Source organism: Rattus rattus, chromosome 1 (assembly GCF_011064425.1).
Source record: "Rattus rattus isolate New Zealand chromosome 1, Rrattus_CSIRO_v1, whole genome shotgun sequence".
NCBI lineage: Eukaryota > Metazoa > Chordata > Mammalia > Rodentia > Muridae > Rattus > Rattus rattus.
The window spans coordinates 135,313,111-135,323,148 of record NC_046154.1 but is presented as its reverse complement, the minus strand read 5'-3'; the positions used below and the strand labels follow the sequence as shown (position 1 = coordinate 135,323,148).

Below are 10,038 nucleotides of genomic sequence, written 5' to 3'. Positions count from 1 at the left end.
TATTTTTTCTTATATTTATTCTTATATTCTTATGTTTTTTATTGGGTAGTTTTATTTACATTTTAAATATTACCCCTAGTTATAGGGATGGTGGATGATTCAGCTCCAGGGATATGAGAGCACGAGACCTGGCCCAGACCCTTACCTGATGCACCACTCGAAGAGCGGCCTTGAACTTCATCTTGGCAGCACAATAGAGCTGGCCCTGATGTCACGGGTGTGTGGTGAGCTGCTCCAAGGGCTTGAGAATGGGAAGACTCATTCTGTCCCTCAACAGCTGAAGCACTGACTGAGCTAGCTGGGGCAGTGCTGGAGAGCTCACCATGGTGGCGTGGGTGGGTGGGAGATGGTGGGCTGACCAGCGCAGCTACCACCCAGGCCCAGATCCAGGGTTTTGAGTTGACTCGCCCCAATATCTGCCCCATTTATGAACTGTTGGAGCATGTGAAGGAGCCAGTCCAATCCACAGATCCAAACCTGTAGGATCTCCATGACATGGAGCAACAACATGATTTCTGAGAGGAGTCCCAGTCAGGATCCAGTACTAATAGTGTAGCAGAAGCCAGAGGCCTTGAAGCAGACCAATGGCTCATTGCAACAAACATTCGCATGTAAAAATGTGTGGACAAGAGGGTATATACGGTAGGATGCAGTAGGATATACTGCAACTTCCACAACGAGATTTTTTTTTTTTTTGGGGGTGGTTGCAAGGGCAAAGAGCAGATACGAAAGAACAGGTAGGTGAATGGGATTGGGGTGCATGATGTGAAACAAAGAATCAATAAACAGTTAAAAAAAAAAACCTTCGTACTCTAAATTTACCATTTTTATGTCATTTTGGTATATGTATATTACAGGTTTGTTAAATAATTGGTTCTACATTCTTTTCTATAGAATCAACATTGTGTACTGTAGTTCACAGCTTCGAGAAACCACCTTATATTCTTCTTACACTTTCAGATTGCAGCCATGTCTTATGCTCTAGTATTCAGTTGTGTCAGCACTATTTCCCAGAGGTCACCCTAAGTAAATTCACAACAGCCGAGGAGTTTCTCTCAGCAGCCCGTTGCTACAGGGCACATTAGTTAGGGACAGCTAAATTTTCTATGAACCGAACCTCAGCATATATAATGGCTCACATATAGCAAGCTTGTTTCTTGCCCACACAATACTGTCCCAAGATAGAGTGAGCAGTGGGAAAGAATGAAAGGAAGCTCTCACCTTATCATGCAGAGACACAGAAGCATAAAGTTCTCAGAGTGTTGCACCTAGTAGTTATTATGAGCCAGACCTAGACCAGACCTCACCTGTACTTCATGAGTTAAACCTCAGTCTTGTGAATAAGCGCCCTATAACACAGGCTAAGGAATGCCATCCTACCATAGGGACAAGCAGATATAGTCTGGTGAACAGACAGCCTACCTCCAATTATAAATCTTGCCAACTACTTTAAAAAAATGCCTGGCCTCTTTTGTGTGGCACAAATAAAAGGTATATGAAGGCTGGCTAGAGCCCAGAATCATCCAGTTTGAAGCATTTTACTGTATACATGCTGTGTCAGTATCTGTAGCTAGAATGCCAGTCTCTGGAGTATTGAAATATGGATTCATTCAAAATGATCACGATTGCTTTGGAACACAGGTTTATGTATGCATTTATTAATTATTTTATTTTATTTTTTGGCTTTTCAGTATCCTTGTGTGGAAAACCAGCATGTACAGTTGGCCTTTGGTGCCCCGTGGGGCTTAGTTCCAGAGGCCCTCACAGGTACCAAAGTCTGGAGATTCTCAACTGTTTTACATAAAACAGCATAAGATTTGCATATAACCTATTCACATCCTCCTGTGCACTTTAAATCATCTCTAGATTAACCATAATGCCCTCTGCCATGGAAATGCTGTGTAAATATTGTTTGTATTGTTTGCCTAGGAAGGGCATTAAAAAAATGCTATGCAAGGGTTCTATATGAATCCTTCCATTTGCAAACATTGTCAGTCTTCAGTTTGTAACACAGTATATGCAAAGCCCTCAGGTAAGGAGAGTCAACTGGATTGAAACTGCACCTCCTTTCTCTTAGGTGACCCTAGAAGACCCTATAATGGTTGTCACGCCTCATTTTGCCCCATGATGACTTTCTTGGAACAACCTAAGGTCAGTCACCTTTGCTCCTTTGCGGCTACTGGAGGCAGTGAGATAGAATCCTAAGAAGCAAAGTTGACAACCAGGCTGGTCCTATCTGGTGGTTTCTAGGGCTCTCTTCTTCATCTGTCTCTTCCTCTTAGCTGTGAATCGGTGTTTACACACTCTGAATCCATCATGTTTGGAAAATACCAACAAGGAAAAAAGATTGTTTGTGGAGCAAAAATAATTGCTAAAGGCAAGTTTTTGTCTCTGGTTACTTAAAACCATCTCCTTCTTACATAGTCTTTAACAAATGAATGGGCAACCTTGCTGGGAGTTTTGTTTGATTTATTTATTAGTTTTTTGTTTGTTTTATACACAGCAGAGTTCTCAAAGCTTGAGCCAGACAGATCACAATGGTATACACAATATCAAAATTGTTGGAAATGCTGATGGAAGAAATAGAGGCATTTTGAAAGCCCATGATACTATCAATATGTCTACTAATTTTCCTAAGGTTGAGGAAGAAAATAAACCTTGACAAAAACATAAATAATTATGCACAGTATAGTTTCAGCAATACTGTCTAAAACAAACCATTCCAACTATGTTTTATCTCATTAGAGTGGCTACAACAAAATGTCATAAGCTTTGCTTAGGAGACAGTTAGAAGCAACAAAAATATACTTCTCACCACTCTGGAGGCTAAAACCCTGAGATCAAGAAAGCAGTAGACTTGTGACTGGTAAGCATCCATTTTCTGTTTAATGGATATACCTTTCCATGGGTCTAACTAGTAGGGGGATCTGAGAATTCTCTTAGACAAATGCTGTTAGAGCATCAATGCCCTGTGACGTAACCAGTGCCAAGGGCCCTGCCTCCTGACTCTGGCACAGTGGTGACTGTGATCAACATACAAATTCAGGGAGCACAAACATTGACAACATACCAGTAAAAGGAATAACCAGCTAGACATGCATAAGGATCGTTGACGGTTTTCTTCATACACACAGTTTATCTTAAGGAAACAATAGGCTAGGTATGGAAAGCATCAGTTTAGTTCATTTGTTTAACGACCTTGTACATAACTGGAAATTTCAGAAACCCTTGACTGTTCTTCAAGAAGACACTAGTGAAATGAACTGTAGTAAACATGTATGAAGAAACATCTTAATCACTTCAAAAGGGATGCAAATTTATATAGTCTGGAACTTAAAGACATTAGCCAGTTACAGGAAATGATAAAAAAGGAGGTTAATTAAACATAATATAATACCAATTAGGGAAGCTATGCTTATAATGGTACTAAAATATCCAAAAGGGCACTTACAGAATTGTGTAGCAGAGTAACTAGACAGGATTCTAAGGATTGTCAGAGTTATCATTTTAGCATCATCATTACACGCCTCCGAATCATTATCATCATCATTTGGGCAATCGCACCATGCATCAGACACTTAACTAGGCAATTTCCAAATCAGACCTCATTAGGCCCTTATGACAACTCCGTGTTAGATATCATTATGCAGCCGTCAAACACTGAAGAAGTAAAGCACAGAGATGGAAGTTGGCCAGAGGCTCCATTAATGGACCGTTGAGGTAGACTCAGGCTATTCCACCTAACCCAGAAGCTTCTACTCCCCCAAAACAGCTTCACTGTGCAAAAAATAAATAAATAATAATAATAAAATATTGCCCAGCCTCACTATAGCAAGGCATAGACTAAGCAGGTAGTATTTCCCAAGCAGACTTCTTCAACAATAATAGTCACCAGTGTGCTTATTGCTTGCTGGGCACTGAGCTTTGCTTTGACTGTCATAATTAACAACATTTGAATGAGTGTCATAGGACTGTGTGAGAGGTATAATTATTACCCCACTTTACAAAAAGGGAAAAACTCCTGAGGCCCAAAGTAGAGCAGTCTCAAGGTTATACAGTCTCAGGATTTTAAGAGTTTAGCTGCTCACACATGTTCTGCAGCATCATTTTTACAACAACAACAACAACAACAAGAACCAGTGAATTGTCATGAGACGTTCAAGAGACACGATGACTTAAAGACACAAGCTTGTCAGCTTTCTGACAGTAAGGAACATTTACTGGTGGTATCCACAGCCACTCGAAGGGCATGAGGAACAAGCCATTCACTAAATGTCTGCTGAATGAGTAAAGGAGGATCTTGGAGGAGTGTTATGCTTCTTCCTAGGGAGACATGAACAAACATCTACTCATCCCAACACGGGGAACCAACCATGGACAAAAGTAGCAACTGCGCCATAGTCCACTGGTAATCCAGTCAGTTTACTGTCATTCACAAGGAGCGTAGTGAGGCTTCATAGATAACATGTCAGAACCATTACTGAAAAGAGGACTCACAAAAGCTGTGTTCTTGGACCCTCTGTGAAGTTTTCAGGTAGCAGAAAAGAACATCTCTTTTTCTCCCAGTCTTTCCTCTCTCTTCTTTTCTTTCTTTCTCTTTTCTTTTATTGTTCTGAGGCTTTGGGGAGGAGCCTTGTGAATCTTGTTAATTTTCAGATTTTTCAGACGTAGGTGGTTTACTTCTTGAGTCTCAGAGAGGGGCACGTGGCTGAAGATGCTATAGAAGCTAATGTTGGGAAAGTTAAGGTTGGAGTCAAGTGATAAAGACCTTTGAATGGCAGACAAAGGACTGTGAGTTTCATTAGCAAACAAGAAGAGATACTTTAGGAAATTTTTAACAGAGGGATAATAAACAGGTAGGCATTAATCAGCACTGATAAAATGAAATGAACATGAGAACAGGGCATCAATTAGGTATTAGCTTGACGGCCAAGGAGTGAGAAGAAAAGGAGACAAAAGATATCAAGAGTACAGACTTACTAAAAGCTCTCCTTGAATCCACTGCAAGTAGATCATAGTGTTTTACTAAACATGGCTGCGAATTCTTTGGCAGACCTGCCTCTGGGACAACAGGATTATTGTCCCTCTTCTTGAATACGAACAGGCTAGGCCTGTTTCAACTAACCAACTAAAGCAGAAGGGCAGGATGTGGCTTTCAAAGCTACATACTAAAAGTTCAGGTATTTTTCTACCTTTCTAGGGACATGTTCAAGGTATGATTACCCTAAAATCTTGTTGCTAAAATTCCTTTCCTGGGACAGATGCCAAGCAACATCTACCCATCCTCCTGAGAGCCCAAAGACAAACTGAGGCAAGCTTCTACCAAAGGTGTGTGTACCCCTCCCTCAATTAGCCCCCTCCAAAAAGCCTTACATACCTGTAATTAGGGCTTCCCTGTGGCCAAATAGATGGAGCTCATGCTCCTGGTTTCACACACACACACCCTTGCCAGGAAGTAGGGAGTGGCTGAATACTCAGGAAAGAACCCCTGTGCTCTGTGCTATGCTTCCATGCCAGATGTGAACCATTAACCAACCTAACTGGGATGACTTTTTGGAAAACAAGCACAGCAAACTGGAGATGGTGGGCTGCTTGGCTCAGGGATCAGTTATGCACAGCAGACCCCTGTTATAGAGAGAGCTCTGGTATAAAGCCACAGCCACCTTCATAGCTGAAGCCAGCCTTTTACCCTCCCTACCAATATAGGAGAATTGAGTTGAGCATCCCTCAGCCCTCCAAACCAGCTCATTTGGTGACTCTGTCTTCCAAGACTAATAGAAATAGAAACTTTGCTCAGCTGAGCCTTGCATGAATTCCTGACAAAATAACATGAGCTGTGTTTAAATTGCTTTAATTAAGCTTTGAGAGTAATTTGTTACATACATAGTTTTCAGAGAACAGAACAATTTTGAGAATTCAAGAGAGCATTAATTATGCCCCCAAAAAGAGCCTGATGAGACATGCTTCTCCTGTCTATAAGGTTTCTGAGATTCTGTTCATTAGCATAACACCAACATTCAACTCGGCATCAGCAAACCTTTACTGAATCAGTAAATCGGATCTGTTCCTTTTCTTTTTCTTTCTAAAGATGTTTTATTTTTTATTCAGAGAGAAAGAGGGGGAGTGAGAGAGAGGGAGGTGGGCATGCACCTGCCATAGTGTGTGGGGTGTGTGTGTGTGAGGGGGGAGGGCGGGAGAAAGAGAGAGAGAGAATCACTTCAGTGAAACTGGTTCCTATCTTTACCTGGGGACCCCTAGATATCCAGGAAAGGAAGCAAACTGTGAAGAGATGAGAATAAAAACTTGGTTCAGACTGACTTCATCAACCTGGATAAAGATTTCTAAAGAGTCTGATGGCAGGCAGTTTATTTCCAACAAACTTAAACACAGTATAGTTAGGGGAAAAACATTTCTCTGTATAACACATTCTGTGGTGCACAAGGAAGCATGGTTGCATCAAAACCCAACCCAGGGAATATGTCATTTCTGCCAAGAGGATGAGTTCTGAAGACAGGGTACCTGTATTAGCTTAAGCACATAGAGAAGGATCTGATGTGGTCTTGGTCATATAGATAGCATAGAGGTCATTAGGGCTATTAGCCACCTCTGGTTCTAGTTGTGGGAGCTTGGGGGAACCCTCTAGCTATGCTTATAATGTAAAGATCATTTAGACTACTAGATATCTCTGGTCCTGGTTGTGGGAGCTTGGGGAGCGCCTGGTTATAAAGGTCATTTTGATTACTGGCTACTTCTGGCCCTGGTTGTAGAAGTTTGATATAGCTAATCCAGATCACCAGGCTATAAATCATTTCCGATTCCCAGCTTTCTGGGAAAATGGGTTATATAGCTTTGAAAGAAAAATCCTGGGCGCAGAGAACCATACAGTTGGCTTGGCCTAGCTGCCTTCAAAGGCATGCAACACAGGTTTTTCAGGTTAGTCTCCATTGCTCCAAGGCACAATGTACCTTCCAGTTCCTGAGAGACTCATGCCTTCCCTCAGGCAGTGAAGCACTCAGACCACTCTACATGTCTTTGTATGTTCCCTCCGATATCAAGGAAGCATGGAAACTCAGCAGGACTGTTGGTCTTAGGCATTAATCTTCTGTACCCTGTATAGCTTGCAAACATCCTTGTGTACTGGCAGCCACAACAGCATTTGTCCTGGAAATTCCTATCATATTCTATTTCTGACAAAAAGTCTGACTGCTCTCAGTAAAAACGTCACAGTCTCAATCTATGGTCCCCACAACAAAACATGGTTTGTTTTCTCATGGCCATATCTGGTGACCTTTGCAACGTATGGCTTCTCTGAAGATCTGTGGGCAGAAGATCTTCATGCTGTGCTCCAATAAGTGGGTTGCAGGAATCAAATGTTGGATCATCAGGCTTGTCCAGAAATACCTCTAACTACATCTGGCTTGTTTCTTTCTTATTAATATGCACCTGCTCTAAAGTTAACATTTTTTTTCTTAATACAAAAGAATGAATTTAGGACCTCATACATGCTAAGCAAGAAATCTTCCCTAAAACTACTTTCTAAAGCCAGACTCTGAATTTTTGGTTTGGTGTGTGTGTGTGTGTGTGTGTGTGTGTGTGTGTGTGTGTGTGTGTGTGTGTGTGTGGTGTATATGTAATGAATGTCTGTGAGTTCAAGTGAGGGTCAAATCTGGGTACAGACATGTGCAAGTCATCAGGTGTTCTTCTCTTGTTCTTTGCCTTTTTCCCTTGAGAAAGATTTCTTGTTGAGTCCTAAGCTCATTGTTTCAGATAAGCAGTGAATTTTCCCCTCAGGTCCTCATGCTTACACAGTGCTACCACCCAGCTCTAATCTGATAAGTCTTAAGCATGCATCCTGATGGGAGTCTTAAATACAGTCAGACTCATCAGCTGCTGCCTAGGTCAGGTGTGGGACATTCACTGAATTTATCCTGTCTCATTCCCAGGCTGTCCTGCTCCAGGGCAGCGTTCTCTTTAATCCCTAACGTGTGTATTAGCTTCATCTGTTGATGATCATCATGAAAATGGAATCCCACAAGAGAATTCATTTAAATTGTGCCTTTGAAACTCATCCATGCTAATACATGAAGCATTGTTTCTTCTTTTTTATTTCTGTGTACACTGCCATTACATGAAGGCACTACAATTTAGCCATTCCACACTTGAAGATTTTGAATAATCCATCCTAGAAATATTATACATGTAGCTCATATGAACATTTTTGTGTGTGGTAATTGCTTTATCGGCTGATGTCTTAATATGATGCTGGTTTGGTTGTTGTTATTGTTTGTTTTTCTTTTGTTTTGCCTTGGTGCACCTATTATTTGTTTATTTTTTATTTAAGAAATCTTTAGGTCTTTAGGAATAGTAACCTACCCAATTCTGTAAAGAATGTTTTTAACCTGCCCCAAGAGGCATTGCAGTTGTGGCTGCTGTGTCACATGTGTATCTCTAGGTGGAAAAGGGGTGAGAGGCTATGTCTATGCTAAGTGTTCTTACCTGTGAACATCTGAATGATTAATAGCCTAACATTCCATGAATAAAATCAAGCTTAAAGGGTTTCCAACAAGAAACTAGCCTAAGATGACTGCCAGTCTGGTGTCAGGCAGGCCCAGATTGGCTCCCAGGATAGGGAGCAAGTTGGAGAGTAGGAGAACCCTGCTTGGGATTGTGGGCCCAGTAGGATTGAGGCCAAGACTGAAAATTCTTACAAAGGGCCATTTGGGTGGCCTAAAATAACTGCTAGACTGGCACCGTCATGAGGCCCAGACAGAGAGTTAACCTGAGACGACCACCAGTTCAGCACTGTGCAGGTCTAGGGAACAGACCATGCCCAGGATGACTCATACTCCATGTCAAAATGCATGAGTGGAGCATAACACTTCTGAGACAACTCGTGAGATGACCCCAGAAACTGAAAGACTCCAGGCACCTCTAAGAGCAAGTAAGTGGTAAGAAATGGAAGAGAATGAGAAACAGACAGATGTGGGTTCAATGAAGAAAGGCAGCACTGGAGTCTAGAGGGTAGTGGGAAACTTCATTTGAGTAGCCAGTAATGCCTCTTGGGACCATGGTAGGTTTCTGGCCTGTACTGCGATGCCACCAGAGGCCATGTCCAGGGCTGTGGCTCTGCATTAGCAAGGGACTGTTACCTCCAAAGGCCAGTTGGACATTGCTGATCTGAACTGCTGCAAAGGGACATGTTGGTATCTAAGGGCTAAGTAGAACTGGCCCTACCCTTCACCAGTGTATCATGGGAGAGCTGGCTCTGAAGGCATGAGAGCAGGAGAGCTAACCATTCAAACCCCCATCGAGCTGCAGTACTCAGGAGAGTGGCTCTGAACATTGTAGGAGTTTCAGGTGAGTCAGTCCCAATGATACGAGTGGAAGAGCTGGACCTGCCACTCAGCCCCATTTGAAAGAGGTACCCTTCTCTTCCATTACTCCTCACCCCCTGTGAGGGGCAGGATAACTGGCCCTGGGGTCATGTGAGCAGTAGGCTATGCCCCTCATCACCTGCAGCACTCTGGAGAGCAGGGCCTGCACCTCCTCACCTGGCAGCACAGTAGAGATGGCTTGGATGTGGAGATCTCAGGTGAGCTGCCCCTGAGGGTGAGTGTGGGAGAGCCAGCTGTGCCTCTTACCTGCTGTGCAGTGAGGTCATGGAGGAAGAGATCCCTTCCTCTCCCCTCCCTTTTGCCCTCACCATTACAGCAGACGAATTGAGCACTAGAGAGCCAACCCTCCCTCTTGTCTACTGGATGGAGGTGCAGACAAGGGAGAGATGTCCTCCTGCCCCTCCCTTGTTCCTTGACATCTATGTCAGGCAGAAGAGTTGGCGCAGGGATTATAAGAGCGAAAGAATGAGCCACGTCCCTTTCCAGCTGCCCCTGTGCCTTGCCTGAGCAGTAGGATAGAGCTGGCCCTGGTTGTGGGGTTGACCATGTGAGCCTACCCAAAGGGTGTGAGAGTGGGAGAGCCTGGAGGCTGACCACTCAGCTACCACCCAGACCCAGACCTATTGAACTGGCCCACCCCAAC

At 43.0% G+C, this 10,038-nt stretch overlaps 1 non-coding gene across 1 annotated transcript; it reads left to right on the top strand.

The window, feature by feature from the left end:
* Window positions 1-8,398: 8,398 nt before the first annotated feature.
* Window positions 8,399-8,530, top strand: LOC116890520. Its single transcript, XR_004386702.1, has one exon. It is a non-coding gene; the product is annotated as a small nucleolar RNA SNORA17 (small nucleolar RNA).
* Window positions 8,531-10,038: the final 1,508 nt, after the last annotated feature.